The sequence below is a fragment of the Vombatus ursinus genome, unplaced genomic scaffold (assembly GCF_900497805.2).
Source record: "Vombatus ursinus unplaced genomic scaffold, bare-nosed wombat genome assembly UNPS02014813.1, whole genome shotgun sequence".
Classification (NCBI taxonomy): Eukaryota; Metazoa; Chordata; class Mammalia; order Diprotodontia; family Vombatidae; genus Vombatus; species Vombatus ursinus.
Window position 1 is genome coordinate 14,441,938 of NW_020954591.1, and position 18,138 is coordinate 14,460,075.

Consider the following 18,138-nt stretch of genomic DNA (forward strand, 5'->3'; position numbering starts at 1 on the left):
GTAATGCAGAACTACAGCTAAGGGGTGAGACTGGGGATAGATAGATAAATAGACAGCGAGATAGATAAGATAGATAGATAGACAGATACCCAGTCTCACCCCCGAACTGTATATAATAACTAGCAATTATATATTACATATATGTGGGTGTCTCTCTCCATATTTATAGAGACACACACACAAAAATGCTGTTTTTAGTTATTTTTCAGTCATGTCTGATTCTTCGTGACCCCACTTGGGTTCTGAGGTGTGTGCGTGCACACACACACACACACACATACACACACACACAGAGTGTGAGACACCGATAGAGAGAGGCAGCTAGGTGGCACAGGGACCAGAGCATTGTATCTAGAGTCAGGAAGACCTGAGTTCAAATCCAGCCTCTGACACTATCTGTGAGACCCTGGGCAAGTCATTTAACCCTGCTTGCCTCAGTTTCCTCATCTGTAAAATAAGCTGGAGAAAAAAAATAGCAAGCCACTCCAATATCTTTGCCGAGAAAACCTCAAAAAGGGTCACAGAGTTGAACGTGAATGAAAAGACTGAACAACAACAATATATCTCTATTTAGTTACCTATCTACAAATATATGAGGTAGCTAGGTGGTACAGTGGATATAGCACTGGGCCTGATATCGAGAAGACCTGAGTTCAAATGTTGTCTCAGATATTTATTTAACAGCTGTATCACCTTAGGCAAGACACTTACCCTTTGTCTGTGTCCGTTTCCTCATGTGTAAAATGTTGATAATAATTGTACTTACTCACAGGGTTGTTATGAGAATAAAATGAGATATTTGTAAGGCACTTTGTAAACCTTAAAGCACTATACAAAATGCTAGCTATATCTATAGGATTAACTAAGGGGGGTAATAATGCATACAATTTATAAATTGTAAAAATATCCCCACCAGGGTGACTAGATGGTCCTAAATGTTCAACAAATATTAAAAACAGCACGTCCACTCCCATAAATGTGTTTGCCAGCAATGCCACACCAGGCTAAAATCTTTGCTTTAGCCGAATTTAACAGCTTGCTGACATAAGTGACCTTTCTGAACTCTCTCTCGGCATTCAGTTCCTGCTGAGCTAAGTTAATAGTACTGGTTTGCAGTCCCCTCATCCTAAGTCCCCACCATGACATTCAGTACAAAAATAATCTCAAAGTGAGCTTTCTATTCCCTCTTTGATGATTTTAGGTATTCTTCTAGTCTACTTAACTCAAGTCCAAAGATAAATCACTTTCCAGTGTCAAATTTAATACATAATAGAGGAAAAGTGAGAATTTTACCCAAAGTAATACTCTCACAAAATAGGAAACTCACTATGGCCAACTGGTACACCTGAATGAAAACAGCAGGGAGCCAAGTGTTCCCACCTAGTGATTATTAGCAAAGCGGGCAATGCTACAGATCTGCTGAACTTTTAAAAGGACTACTTGTACCAGTGACTATTTCTTTACTACTACATGATGAGAATGCTGAAAAATTATTATCACAAAATACTGCCCTAATAAGAAATGACAAAGGAAAATGCCAGGTAATCTGCTTATGACTTATTATATAACCAAGCATGACTAAAGTTTGAGAATCTTTTCCTTTTACCTTTTTCCTTACTGAGAGATTAAAATGAATATATTTATTTCACATTTTCCAGTTTCTTAATTTCTTATGAGTTAAATTAGTAATCAAAAGCAAAGCTCTTATTTAGTATTCATGTCAGCCACAGGCAACCCAGTTAGCATAATTTTTGTCAATTTTTGCTTTGGTTTGCTTATTGAATCATAAACCAGATTAGAGGCAATCCCACATTGACCTATTTTCTTTGTATCCTCCAGACACACAAGAATAGCAACCATAGCTGGACAGCTTAGTGGCCGCAGGAACTCCTCCCCAACTTCTCCCCTCTGCTACCTCTTGGAACTGTCCTACCCACTTCCTTTCCTTTATGACCCCAACTCATGCCAGGACACTTTGTCCCAAGCCCAGCCAAGGGATGGAGGAATAAGGGGGACAGAGGAAGCCTTAAAGCTTCTATCCTAGGATCTCCCTGTTTTCTTCACCCAGGTTCCAAGGCACAAATGGTGGAAAGAAAATTTCTTTTTTTCTCTGCAGGGATAGGAAAAGAAGTGGAATTTCCTCCCAAGTAGTTGTAATAACAGTACAGCTAGAGGCAGCATAGTGTAGGGCAGATCTGGCTTCTGAATCTAAAATCTGAATCTAAAAGATACAGGTTCAAGCCCAGCCCCTGACACATAATGGCTATGTGGTGCTGGGCGAATCACTGAGCCTTTGAGTACTCCAGGAAATTGTCTAAGACTTTAAGTTGCAGAAAAGGTACTGAGTGTCCTCATTAGGAGCTTTCTGTACTAAAGAAATATAAGTGCAGTTTAAAAAATAGTACAACTAACTCAATTATTTATAGTAACAATAATGCTGATAACTGACATTTATATAGCATTTTAAAGTAATAAAGGTTAGCTAGTCGGCGTAGTGGATAGAACTCTGGACCTGGAGTCAAGAAGACCTGAGTTTAAATTTGGCCTCAGATACTAGCTCTGTAACCATGGGTAAGTCATTTAATCCTGTTTGCCTCAGTTTCCTCATCTATAAAATGAGCTGGAGAAGAAAATGGCAAACCACTCCAGTATTTTTTTGCCAAGAAAACCCCAAATGACTGAATAACAAAAAAAGTAATAAAAGAGGAAAGACTGGCAGAAATTTACTTGATATTTGACATGTACTTTGTATTGATATTTGAATATGGGTCCTATTAACATTCAAATAATTTATAGTCATTCTTATGGAATAATGAACTCTGCATTGGAAAGTCTCCACTTTGGAAAAGAAAGAAAATCCACAAATTGATCATGGAGACCTACATGAGCTTGGGCCATCCTTGTACCTGCTCCAGCCTTGATTTCCTTCTCTGAATAATAATAGAACTAGATGGAAGAATGTATAAGATAGGTTCCTTTCAGCTGGAAATTGCTATGATGTACATCTTTTTCTTGTGCTTTTCAGCCATAGAACGTGGGTTCATTCTCCCAACCCCTCACTTACACTTGTCAAGATGGGCCCCCCCGGAAGGAAGCTGACTACTTCGTCCCTGATCATTCACTGTATCCACTGGTGTGTCTCCCAATACCATTTAACCAATTAATATCTCCCCAATATAAACTGATCAGTTACCATAGATTGGTTTTTACAAAGTGATATTTACTAAGAAGGCACAGCTAGGAATTGAAATACATTTCATCAAACAGGGAGGTGCAATCTCCCTTCTACAATCCCACTAAGTCTCTGGGGAGAGTGGCCTCAAACTTAAAGTAAATGCCACGAAATATTCATCCCTCACCCAAAAAGGTTGTGGGGCCATGGGAGTCCTTTTCTCTCATTCAAGGGTCCCGGCCAAGTTTACTTCTATGTGGAGCACAGCCAAGGGATGAGCTATTCTGTGCGTCAGCTGGGCTGGATCCTTGCAACAGATTTTTATGTATAAGCTACAACTATTTTTCATGATGTTCTCTTTATAACACATATCAGAAGCACTCAATATGAGATAACCAAAAATCCCAAGAAATAATGTCTTTTTTTTCCTTTGGATATATGAAAAAGCCAACACCACCAACTTCTTTGTTTGCCTCTCCAAGGACAGCCTGTGAGCCATGCTTCTATTTGGCTTCAATTTCCTTCTTTCTTCTGATTTCATTTAAAGAGAGAATATCAGAATTGATATGATTCAGTTCCTCCAGGAGAAATGAATCTTTTTTTTAATCAATCTTTTTATTCAAAGACCACAGACAGAGCAAGTTAGTTGAGGTTGGCTAGAGCTGGGAGACTCCTTTCAATGGACAGCCCTGCTCTGTCTTTGGGCAGTGGAAAGTGGTTAAAGGAACAAAGAAAAACAAACCAGCTAAGGTCTCCCAAGCCCCTGCTTTGAACCTGGCTGGGGAGCACTATGGGTTTCTGTGTGATGTGAGGAGGGATGAGAATGACCTCTTCAGCGCCCTCTCTAGGTGTCCAAGAGCTTCCCTAGAAATTGGAGTTTGAGAATCTTCAGTTGCTGGTCGAGGTACTGAGGCCATCCTCCCCACTATGCGTGGGAGGTCCTCTGTGGCCTCTCCGTCCTCAGCTAAGATCACCTTCACCTTGTTGTTCTTGTTAGGAGTGAGGGGCTCAAGGTGTTCACTAAAGATACTGACTACCTTCTCACTGTCTTTCAAATATATACAGGGCACATACCTCCAGTTGACACTCCAGATGATGTCTTTCTGTCCAACCACTTTGCTGTCCAAGTAGGTGCCTTATCTTCCCCTGGATATCTGTGGTCACTCAGTCATTGGAGTTATGTTCAATACCAGAGCCTGGTGTATGAGGTTTATAGCCACAAGGGGATAGTATTTCAGGTGTCACTGGACTAAGGCTAGGACTAGCCTGATAAGCCATATGAATGAGTAGGTATTCTGGTAGCCAACAGGACTTAGCGTAACTTGGTGGTAACTCTAGGGGATGGGCTGGTGGAAGCCTTGTGCCAAAGGGAGTGCATAGGGCAAAAACTGGTCCATGTTATATATGGCAGGGGTTCTAGGAGTCTGTGGTCTGTACTTTGCATTAGCCTGTAGAAATGAGGGGTCAAACTAGCCTGGTGTCTGGGGTTGGGGTCCCACCATAGTCTTGTGGGGATCAGGTAGGGTCATCATCAAAGGCATATTCATGCTCTTCCTCTGCCCTGGATAGTATATCGGGGTTATTTGGATCCCAAGCACCACTCCGTGCTGGTGGCCAGCTGCCATCATGAAGGGATGCCTGGGAACCATAATGTGAAATGCAGGTGCCATAATGCAGAGGGCTCTGTGAACTGTACATGAGGGTACAGGAGCCCTGGACAAACATGGATATCTGAAAGCCATACAGTGGGGTATATCCATAGGCTGAAGTCATACCCCCAGGATTCCTGAAGCCAATTGTGGTGAGTTTCTCTCAAAATCCACAGAAATGGTCTGGCAGGTTGAATGAAGCTCTACGTGGGCTGTGGATTCATTGGCATGCTTCTCTACCCTAATATAGCTTTTATAGGAACCATGAAAGATGTATACAACCTGTCCAATAAAGTTGTTATCTCTCTGACCATGGCCACGACTCATACCAGCACTCCTAAATCCTCCCCACTGACCTCTAGCACTAAGATGCATGGGACTGCTGATCAAGGGCTAATGGGACAAAGGGCTCGTGGTAAAGTCTGTGACATTGGTCAATGGATGAGGATTTCATATCTTGACTACCAAAACCTGCTTATAGTTGATACCCATGTGATTCTTAATACTCTCCTCCCCTTTTTTGCCACTCTGTCACCAATACTTATAAAGTAGAAGAGAAAGAAACCTCATGGAGCTGAGGTCATTTTGTATTTTTCTTTGTTTTATGGGTTGCTAAAGCTTTGAAAAAATATCACCAAATACGCAGTCTTTCCTTAATTAGCTAGGTGGGTCCTCAGAGAGAAGATTCAGTCTGTTACCAGGATCACATTGGAAGACTGTCCAGAAAGGTAGAACTTGGTAGAGCTTGACTTCTGATGGCTGAGCTGTTAAAACACAAGCGTGCCACCATGCCATGATGGAACACTGGAATGCAATTTTGTATTTTGTATAGTTGTACTTTATGTAATCACAGAAGCTTAAAACTAGAAAGAACAGTGGGAGTAATCTAGGCCAACTCCACAAGTGATATATACATAGATCTTTTAGGGTAATTCTAGATGGATCTAGAGGATATGTATGTATATACATACACATATATATAAATATGTATATGTATAGATATAGATATAGATAGAGATATCATTTATTCCTGATAAGTGGTCATGAGGCCTCTCCTTAAAAATCACTAATGATATGGAACTCACTGCCACATGAAGCAGCCCATTCCTTTTTTTCAGATAATTCTCACTATTAGGAAGTCCTTCCTGAAATAGTTTGTCTCCCTGTGTCAGTCACTGGCTTCAGTTCCACCCTGGGGAAATATATAAAATTAGTTTAAATCTCTTTGTATATTACCATACTTTATATATTTGAAAATAGCTATCCTCCCCTCCCATCAGTTTTCTATTCCACAGGCTAAATATCCCCCAAATCTTTCTCATATGATATGGCTTCAAGTGTCTTCATCATCCCAGTCACCCTTTTGTAGATGTACTACAGCTTGTTAACATCACTATTATTAAATGTGGCACATGGTTATATATGGCATATACACAAATAGTGATGGAATATGGCAGATCGAGCCAGTTCCCAGAATAACTCCTTCAATCCACAACCTCAAACCAACAAGTAACACTCAAGATATATAAATGTTAAAATTGTAAAAAGAAAAGATGATGACGATGAAAAACAACTTCAAATAATGTAAAGCCTTCTGATGTGAAATAGCAACATAGGACTGGGTTGAGAATCTGCTCCTGTCAAGCCATTCAATTGGATCTTTGGTGTATATAAAATCACTTCCACTTCAATGACTTTAAACCCAATTTTAAACATGGAAGCCAATATAATCATCAAGTCTAGTAGGAGGAGGTAAATAATGTCTTGGGGGACAAGATCTATGTGGAACAAAGACCAGGGTTTTCAAACCCAGTTTCAACAGAATCCTTGAAATGGAGCAAGCAAGCAGGCAGATACACCCCGCTCTACCCCACCCTAATCACCAACTCAAGGAAGACTCTAAAAACACCCAGGTCTGACAGACTGGACAAGAAAAAAGCTAAAAGCAATGGCCAGGGAAAGGGACGTATCTCTGTGTGGACCTGTAATAGAGAACTGTCTTCCCCTCCTCCATTTTCCTACATTTTCCCTGTGTGAAGAATAGATCAGAATAGCAGATCTGGGTTTTGGGTGTAGTGTTATGACTAGGAATCATTAATGGCTTCCTTGAGGCAAAAGCACTTATCAGTTATTTAGGATCACCCACAGTTTTCTGAACATGGGTCAGAGATCAGACACTTCCATGGACTTTCCCAGCCCAAGAGATGACAACTGCTGGGTCAGTGGCAGCACATCAAGAAAGAGTTCCTGCCTAAGACCATAACAACTGTGGACATGCTTTCCCATGTGGCCCAAGAGGGGAGGTCATGGACAATGTTCCTGAACCCCAGCTTCCTGTGTACGTAAGTGTAAAGGAAAGGGATCAAGGGCAGGAATCTAAATCTCAGCAGCCAGAATTACAGAATCAGCAAAGCCTAATACTACAGCTACCTTATCAGAATGCTGATGAAGCAAGCAAGGTCAAGGGCAGGAAGGCAAAAGAAGCTTAAGGAAAAGTTGAGCTCCCAGGCCAAAACGAAAAACAAAAACTCAGCAAGGACACTCATTAAGGCAGAAGATCATCAGAAAAAGGCCCTTCAATTAAAAATAAAAACCCACAACTAAATTAAACAACAAAGGGAGAGGAGGGAAGGAAGTAGTGAGCGTAATTTGTGACTGAGCTAAAAGAGAAATGGAACAGGGAAGAGAAAAGAACTTTGTCCTTCAGAAGCTTTACCTCAAATAAACCACATAAAAAAAAATATAAGAGAATATAGCCCATGAATGGGAAACTAGATTTCAGAGTACACTTACAGGAAAGAAAAATGACAGGGAGAAAAAGGAAATGAACATATCTTGTCTAAGAGTAATACAAATGAATGTTAATCAAATTAAGAGAAGGGAGGAGCAGAATTCTGAAAGGAACTCTTATCTAGACTGGGAGAGGAAAGAAGAAAAAAAATTTCTTCAATTAAAAAGAAGAGAAAATAATAATTTAAGTAAATTTTAAAAATTTGGAATAGGGCAGGGAAAGGATAGAATCAAAGAGAGCAGAATAGAATCAAATTAACTTAAGGAAAGCTAATGGAGGAACAAAAAGAGACTTTATTGAAAAAGGAAAGGAGAATATCAGCAAACAAGGAAACAGGAAAACCTCAATCTAAGAATTATAATGTTAAAGGTGACTGATTAGTTCCTTGATAAAAGGAAAGAGAATGATAGAATTTATAACAAAATAAACTCTAACACCTGTTGTATGTAGGAAATGCATTTTAAAAATAAAGATACCAAGAATTAAAGTGGCTAGACACTTTTTATAGTAGCAAAGAAGTGGGGAGAAAAGTAGGTGTCCATCAAATGGAGAATGGACAAACAAATTGTGTGAATGTAATGAAATACTACTGTGCAAAAAAATTTATGAATATGAAACAAAAGGAAGAATTTATATGACCACTACAGGGTGAAGTAAGCAAAACCCCAAGGGAGCATTAATTAAGCACAAAGACTAGCAAAAAGTCAAAACAAAAAACAAAGGAAAAAAAGACAAAATTAAAATAACAAAAAAAATTTAAAAAAAAGCAAAAGTGAATTTTGAAAAATTACCCAAAAAAGAGCATGACCCCAAAAAAGATATATGAGATGACCCCTCCCCCTCCATGCTGTCCCAGGTCCATTGGTGCAGAACACTGCATATTCTGTATTTTCAGATTTTTTAAGTGTACTTTTTTGCCAATTGTTTTTTCTTTTCTTCCTCTTTTTCTTTGTTTTCTTTAAAAAAATATTCTATTACATGGGATGGCTCTCTGGGAGCAGAAAATTTAGGCAGCATAGAAACAAAGGATTATCAAAATTATTTTTAAAGGAAAAAAGAAAAGGAAAGGAAAAGTTATAATAAAATTTACTAAGTATCAGGTCATGGACAGCACACTTGAACCCCAACTTAATATATATGTGTTGGGGGTGGGGAATCTAAATCTCTTAGGCAATTAAAATATAATATGTCAAGAGGGATAAGAGTGAAAATACATTATAAAAGGCACAACAGACAATGAAATAACATAATTATTAACTATATATGGACTAAATGTCATAGCATTTACATTCAAAAAAGAAAAGGTAAAGTTAAAAGTCAGCAAGCAGCTATTAAACACATACTATGTGCAGGTATTTGATATAGTTCTAGAAGTGCTAGGTATTATAAGAATTATTTATTATAGTGTATATTAATTATATATGATGTATTAATTATTAATACTAATTAATTATTACCAAAGCCATAAGTTTAAATGAACTAATATATAAAACAAATTTCAGAACGGGCTAGGAAACAGAATCCAACAATGTATTGTTTACAAGAAGCACATTTTAATAAGGGGTTAGATCAGAATTTATTATATGTCAGGTCAGTCGTTTTTCAGTTAATCCCATTTGGGCTGGGGAGAGGGAGTTTGTTTGTTTGCTTGTTTTTTGGCAAAGATACTGGAGTTGTTTGCCTTTCCCTTCTCCAGCTCATTTTACAGATGAGGAAACTGAAGTAAACAAGGTTAAGTGACTTGCCCAGGGTCACACAGCTATAAGTATCAGGGGTCAGATTTGAACTTAGGAAGATGAGTGTTCCTAACTCCAGGTCTAGCACTCTATCCATTATCCTATCAAGGGATCTCAAAAAAGCATGAGTAATAATCATGACCACAGATAAATGAATGCTAAAAATAGACATGATTAAAAGAAGTGTATTATGCTTAAAGGCACCGTAGACAAGAAACTATCAATACCTAAGATATAAACCAAAGGATATATTCTCTAAATACTAAAGACTGTAATCAATTTATCAGAAGAAATAAGTAGTAAAATTATAAGAGAGGTACTTCAAGGCATCTATTTCAGACTTACACAGATCCAAGAACAATAAAAAAAAGAAAAAATTAGAGACATGAACAGACTTTTAGAAAAGTGAGATATTTTAAATCTCTGGCAATTGCCATATGAGAATAGAAAGCCACATATATATTTATAAGATATACACTGTACCATTACAAAAATAATAATTTATTAGGTATAAAAATCTCAAAAACAAATGCAGGATAAAAGAAATATTAAACACATCGTTTGCCAATCACAATTTAATAAAGATTGTGTTTAATAAAGTCTTTGAGGAAAGTATTAAAATTATTTTATAATGATTTAGTCTGAAAGAATTGATGGGTCAAAGATCAAACCACAGAAACAATATAAAATTTCATCAAAGAAAATTACCAACAATAAGACAACACACCAAAATTTTAGGGCCATGACCAAAGCATTAATTAAGTGGAAATTTCTATCGCTAAACAACTTCATCAGCAAAAGGCAAAAAAAGAACATATCAGTGAATTGGTCAGACAACCAAACTATGAAAGCCCCAACTAAACACTAAAACAAAATTTTGAAAATTGAGTAAAAGATTTAAAAAATTGACAGAAAATACACAATCAAATTAAGAAATAAAAGTAGGAGCTTTTAAAAAATAAAATAAATGAAAAATCAGCTAATCTTATTTTTTAATGAAAAGAAAGCCAAATTACCATTATCAAAAATTTTTTTAAATCACAACAAATGAAGATGATATAAAAACTGCTCTGCCCCATTACATCAACAAAATTAATGCCCAAAGTAGCATAACAGAGAATTTAAATAACCCAATTATCAGAAAAAGAAATCAAGTAGGTGATAAATGAACTTCTAAAGAAAAAGTCCCAGGACCAAATAGTTTTACAAATTAATTTTATCATACAACCAAAGAACAAATAATTCCAACATTAAGTAAACTATTTACAAAAATAAGAAAAGAAAATGTCCTACTAAACTTCTTTTATGATACACATATTATCTTCATACTTAAACCTAAGACAGAAAAAGTAAAGCAAATTTTCATTAAACATTGATGCAAAATTAGGAAACAGAATATAGCTTAGAGGCTACAATATTTTTTTTAAATCACATATTATGAATATCTTAGATTTATGCTAGGAACGTAGGATTCATTCAATCAAAGAAAAAACTACAAACATGATTATAGCAATAGATGCTGAAAACTTCTGACAAAATATTTGACCAAAATTCCTTTCTGTTAAAATATTAAAAAGCATAGAAATGAATTATCTTTTCTTAACATGGCAAATTTTTGTTGTTTTTCAGTCGTTTCAGTAGTGTCCAACCATTCATGATCCCATTTGGGGTTTTCTTGGCAAAGACACTGGAGCGTTTTGCCTTTTTCTTCTGTAACTCACTTTACAGATGAGGGAACTGAGGCAAAAAGGGTTAAGTGACTTGCGCAGGATCATTCAACTGGCAATTGTCTGAGGCCAGATTTGAACTCAAGAAGATGAGTCTTCCTAACTCCAGGCCCAGCACTCTATCCACTGCACTATCTAGTTATCCCATTATGACAAACAGTATCTATCTAAAATTAAGAGGCGATATTACAGGTAATGGGAAAATGTTAAAGGCCTTTCTAACACTAAAAAGAGTAAAGCAAGGATGTCCATTATCACTGCTATTATTTGATATACTGTTAGGCATGCTAACTACAGCAATAAGATCAGAAAAATAAAGTGAGAGAATAGGCATAGACAAAGAAAAAACTATCTTTTGCAGATAATATGATAGTCTATTTACAGAAACCCAAAGGTTCAATTAAAAATTAACATAACAACTTCCTCAAGGTAATAGAATATAAAACCAATTCATGCAAATTATTAGTTTTTTCTGTATACTACTAATAAAGTCCAGCAAAAAAAAGAGAAAAATAAATTTCATTCAAAATAACTACAGAAATTATAAAATGTTTGTGAGTTTACTTACCAAGACAAACATGGGAACTATATGAATACAATTAGAAAACATCTTAACAGAAATAAAGACAGACCTAAATAAATGGAAAAATATTACTTACTCATGGTTAAGCCATATTAATATTACATAAATAACAATGCTACCTAAATTGATTTACTTGTTCAGTGCCATATCAAACTATCAGAGGATTACTAACTGTGCCTATTCTTTAAGGTTCTGTTTTTAAATGATTGAAATTACAAAGGAAACCAATTACACTGAAATACATACATCAAGATTTTTTTTAAGCTCACTGACCCTAGGTTAATAACCCTTAAATTAGAGCAACTGTTTTCTCAAAAAGAAAGAGGGTCACTGAAGCATTTTTTAAATGCAAAGAAGCAAATAGGGAGTGGGAAATATGGCATACCTAAAATACATTCCCCAGTATCACTCAGTGGTTTTGTATCTCTAACCCTGTATAGTTATGTTATTTCTCCTTTTTTTCTTTTTTTCTTTAACAAGCACATATAGCTAAATTCACATTAGTTAAAGGTCCTTATGATACAATGAGTACAAATGTAGTGCTATGCCAACCAAGCTTCCAATAGGGTTACTTTTTAGAAATTGGCAAAATTACAACAAAATTTATTCAGAGGAACAAAAGAGCCAGAATCTCCATGGGAATAATGGAAAAAATAAAGAAGGAATAAAGGAGATGTGGAATTAACAAATCTCAAGCTATATTATAAGGCAATAATCCTGAAAAGTAATACTCAGCTAAAAAACAGAAAAACAAACAAGTGGAACTGACTGGTGAAGCAACATCCAAAAATAAGTTAATAAAGCATCCCTGTACTTGATAAACCCAAGAACACCAACTAACTAGGAAAAGACCTTCTATTTAACAAGAAATGCTCAGAAAATAGAAAAGCAATGTGAAAGAAATTAAGTTAGGCTGGCACCTTACAACCATACACCAAAATAAACTCTGAATGGATTGTGGCCTGAATATAAAAGGCCATGCCATATACAAATTGAAAGAGAATTGAAGGCAATATCTTTCAAAACTAGAAATAAAGATAGAATTCTTAACCCAAGGGGACAGAGGTGATCATAAAAGAGAAAATGGACAATTTAGATCAAATAAAATCAAAACATTTTTGCACAAACAAAATTAATGCAGCCAGAAGAGAAACTCAAGTGGGAAAAAAGTCATATTAATATCTCTAATAAAAGTCTGATATAGAAATAAATGGAATCAATACCAAAGCACAAAACCAAGAGACAGCTCTCAAAATATATGGAGTCAAAGAAAATGAAATTATCTTCAGAAGAAAATGGAAAGCAAATGATCAACAACCATATGAAAGATTACTCCAAATCATTATTAAGAAAAAGGCAAATTAAAGTAACTTTGAGGCTTTACTTCATATCCATCAAAATTGGCAAAGTTGGGCAGTATAGATGAAGAAAAGGCAATGTAAAAATAACAATTACCAACAAAAATCTATTTTTCTTAACTGGCAATGATGATAAAAAAAGAAAGAGTTAATATCAGAGAGGTTGAAGGAAGAATGGCATATTAACATATTATTAGTGGTGCTATGAAATGATCCAATAATTCTGATAATCAACTTGAAATTATTAATCACTAGCTCTTTGAGCCAGCAATCCTATTACTTAGTATATATTCCAAGAGGGTCAGTGACTGAAAGAAAATCCTGTAAGTGTCCTATGTAAGACAATATTATTGTTCCATAAGAAAAAATGAATATGAGGACTTAGAGAAGTGTAGAAAAATTTATGTAGTGTAAAATTAAAAAAGTAAAACCAAGAAAACAATACATACAACTACAAATAAGAACAATAACAATAAAGAGTCCAACTCTCTTAAATTATATTAAACAATTTCAGTCCTGCAAAACTGTTAAGTAGTAAACACTCTTTACAATTCTCAGACAAGTACAAACTCTGCATGGGCAAAATATACCATATGTAATCAGATGCAAACATGGCTACTATATTGACTAGCTCTGATTAGCTATTTCCCTCGTTACAAGGAATGATTCAATATTGAGTCTGGAGGAATTAAGAGGAGATGACTGTGATAGGGCAGGTAGGGAGTATGGTGGATAGAGCACCGGGCCTGCAATTAGAAACACCTAAGTTCAAATTTGGTCTCAGACACTTATTAGCTGTGTGACCCCAGAGAAGTTACTTAACCCTGTTGTCCTCAGTTCCCTCATCTGTAAAATGAACCGAAGAAGGAAAAGGCAAACCACTCCACCATCTTTGCCAAGAAAACCCCAAATGGGGTCGCAAAGAATTGAATATGACTGAACAATAACCACTACGATATAGAAATCAGAAGGTAAGAATACAATTTCAGTTGTTTTATAGTAGCATTTACAACTGAACAAAATGCTACAGTCACAGTCCTACAAGCACTTCTCATCTCTTCTAACAAGGGCATCATTAGCACCTATCTGTACACTACACTTTTATTAGGTCAGAAATCATATCAGTTTTTATTGGCTACCATATCACACTGCTGATTTAATATGGAGCTTGCAGTCAATTACAATCACTTGCAGTCAATTACAGTCTCTAAGTCTTTTCAGTGAACTATTGTATAGCCATACCTCTACAGTCTTGTATTTATAAAGCTTATTTTCTTTTAACCTGAGTACAGAACTTTATACTTATCTCTATTAAATTTAATTTTTTTAAAATTAAGTGAATAATTTTTATGTCTTTTTGGAATTCAATTCCATGATCAACATCAATGATCATTTCCAACTGCATTGGTCCTTTAAATCTTAAGTATACCATCTATGCCTTAATATAAAGTACACATAAAAAGTAAGTAGAAAATGAAAATAACAAAATTCTGAGATCTAACACTGGAAGTTAACAGATTGCCCTTGACCAATCCATCAACCTTCCTTGGGAATTTTTTTTCAAACAGTTAGGAAACCACTCAAGTATAGTATCATCCAACAAACACTTCTCCATCTTTTTCATAAAAAATCCTATAACCCTGTCCCCCAGAAAAGGTTAGGCAACAAGTCAACAAAGATTTATTAAGCACCTTCTACGTGCCAGCACCAAAGATATGAATAAAGGTTAAAAAAATAGTTCTTGCTCTCAAGAAGCTCATAGTCTAATGTGGAAAAGAACATACAAACACCTATGTGCAAAAAAAGTATATATATATATATATATGTATATATATCAGATAAACTGCAGATAAATTCAAAGGGAAAACACTAGCATTAATGGGGATTGGGAAAGGCTTCTTGCAGAAGGTGGGATTTTACTTGGAACCTGAAAGAAGCCATAGAAGAAAGGAGGCAGAGTTGAGGAGGGAGAGAATTACAGGCATGAGGGACAGCTAGAAAAAATGCCTGAAAATACCTGGAGTGTCTTATGCAAGGAACAGCAAGGAGGCCAGTGTCATTGGATCACAAAGTATGTGAGGCAGAATAAATTCTAAGAAGCCTTAAAAGGTAAGAGAGCAAGTTGTGAATAGTTTTAAAAGCCAAATATATAATTTCATATTTAATCCTGGAGGTGATTAGGGACTCGGTGAAGTTTATTCAGTAGGAGTGAGACAAGTCAGACTTGCATTTTATGAAGATCAAATTGATGCCTGAGTGAAAAATGGATTGTCATGGGGAGAGACTTGAGGCAGGGATACTAGCCAGCAGGCTGATGCAATAGTCCAGACACGGAGTAATGAGAGCCTGTAGTAGGGTGGTGGCAGTATCAAAGAAGAGAAGGGGGTATATGTTACACCTTACATGTTACAAAGGTAGAATTAAAAAGAATTGGTAACAGATTGTATACGGGGGAGGGTAAGAAAGGAGGAAGAGTCAAGAATGACACCAAGGTTGGAAGAGGGGTAGTTATTCTTGGTGAACCAACCCATGTTACTTACAAGTGATCATTTCCTTTCTAAATGATCATGGACCATCAGTTTAGCAATCTGCCCTATAATTTTACCTGTGATGGATATCAAAGTTAATAAGGAGGTTTCCAAAAAAATACCTTCTTCCATACGAAAATACGAATATCTGCCTTCTAGTATTCCAGTATCACTTCTATTTGCCATGGTTCTTCAAATAGGGAATCAGAAATCAATTCTACAAGTTCTTTCAATACTTTTGAGTATTATCTGACCAAGCCAAGAGGTGCAAAGCTAGGTGTTTTCTCCTAATCTCTCTACTTATCTGGGGCCTTAATTTCCTCTTGGTCATACTGGCTCTATACTTTCAAGTCTGAAGACAATTTTCTTTGAGAAGACAGAACAAAATGGAACCCTAAGAGTTCTGACTTCTCTTTGTCATTTCTAACATGATACCATCTGGTCTAAGCAGCTGGGCCTGCCCCTTCTTTCTTTTTCTTTAATAGTCCTTTTGTTATCTTTACCATTTATCTCAGTCCTCAGTTCATTCTGAGCTCTGGCCTTCCTGACACTATTCTTCCAGGTCCAGACTCACTCTTTTGCATTCTTTCTTGATCACATATCTCTATTTTCATCTTTTCTACATGGCCTTTCAAAATCTGTATACATCAGAGATCTACTTCACTAGATAAATTAAATAATATACATTATTGTATTTTTTGAAAATACAAATGGCTGAGTATGATGGCACATTTCTGTAATCTCAATTACCACAGAGACAGGCTGGTGGATTTCTTGAGCTGCAGTGGGCTATGCTAATCTGGCGTACACACTCTATTTTGGCATTAATATGGTGAACCCCCAAGAGTGGGATTCTCTCTCTTCTCCTCTCCTGAGTCAAGGCCTGCCTGAGCCCAATGTTATTCGACCATGGCCTGGATACAGAGACTGGAGTGACAACACAAGATGGCATAGAGGGCTGGGTTGGACTGGCCCTGGTAGGGTAGATAGTTTCTGGCTCACCTTCAGGGTTCACCTTCATGGAATCCTCTACTAGCAATAGTAGTGGAGGCAGCGTAGGTATCAAGTTGGTTTTCTTTGTATTTGTGGAGAAATGAGTTGAATCTAAGGATCTCCAAACCAAGAAGTATCTGACTTAATGCCACTCTTGGGCTTAAAGAGGACCAAAAAAATAAAATAAGCCCCTTCTGAGAAATATGTTGTGTCCTCTTTATCAGATATCTTCTCAATCACGATAGTTGGAATTTTTGGGGTTTGTTTTTTTTGAGGGTGGTGTTTTGTTTTTGTTTAGTTTTTTTGTCTACCAAGAGATGGATCTGGGTTTCCTGAGCAATCAATGAGTTTTACTCTGCCTCTGAGCTGTAAGGCTAGACTTGACTCTAATCCTGGATTTCCTCCATAATACCCCAGAAATCTCTCCGCCCAGTAAGTTTTCTCTGGCCCTGAATTTCACACACCAGAAATATCCACCACTATAGCCCCTCCCTCTGATTGGCTGGCTTCTCCCAAAAACTCTATTTTAAGCGGAATGTTCAAGTCTCCTGTGACTTCATTCATCTCCAAGCAGCACTCTTGACTCTTCCTCTGGACTTGCAGGGTACCCTCAGTCCCACTCACTGTCCCAACTTCCTTCTCTGTGTTGTCTTTCTCCATTAGATTGTAAGCTTCTTTGATGGTAAGGATAGTCTTTCTTTCCTCTGCTTGCATTAGTATTCCCAGTACTTAGCACAGTGCCTGACACATAGTAAACAATCAATAAATGCTTACTGATTTGACCAGATTGCCTAAGGAGGGGCAAACTGGCTCAGGTTAGAAATAGAACAGATCATAGTTCCCAGGCTGATAAACAGTAGTGCAGATAAAGAAGTCATGTGTAGCCCCTGCAATTCCAGTTTGAGTAAGATAAGGAGACTCAATCTTTTTTTTTTAAGGACAAATGCAGGGTCACATAGCTAGTAAGTATCCCCATTTATATTATATTTTAAAAGACTTAGATATTCCTCAAGTCCATGTGTTTTCCTCCTATTTCTCTACAATGAAAAATGCTGTTTTATTCAAGCTTTAGTATCTTAGAAATTAATATGGTCCTAGATGGTACAAAAGGAATATTCAATAATGACAGTTTCAAAAATGAACAAGTTATTCAAATTACCAAAGCTAAATCCCCCTGCTCACCTATAATGACTTCCTGTTGTTTATATGGTTAGATCATAAACTCAAGGTTTATGGTCACATTGGTCAAGATTTCCTCCAGTATGACTATTGAAAAGCAATACAAAGAAAAGTTCATCAAACACAAAATTAATTTCACCCATTTACATCTCTTTCATGGAACCAGGATCGATGCAGTTACCGCTTGTCATATAATACTAGTATAATGGGGTTCTGGCACATCCATGGACCCATCAGCCCATCTGGATGATGTAACCATTCTACATGGAAGATTCTGAGAAGCAGCAAAGGAGAGACAATGACATGTAACAGAAATGCTCTGGAGACTGTGGAGCATTCATAGGCATTCTGTAGCTGGCTCCAGTGGCTAAGATGAAGGAGAAGCTTTTGGACTGGGGGCCTAGCTTTCTCTATTGCCCTCT

At 36.7% G+C, this 18,138-nt stretch overlaps 1 protein-coding gene and 1 pseudogene across 1 annotated transcript in view; both read right to left on the reverse strand.

Annotated features, from left to right (window-relative positions):
* WASF3 (WAS protein family member 3) overlaps positions 1 to 18,138 on the reverse strand; it is a 179,638-nt gene that overhangs the window by 115,665 nt on the left and 45,835 nt on the right. The window lies entirely within an intron of this gene.
* Positions 4,017 to 5,265, reverse strand: LOC114054422 (annotated as a pseudogene).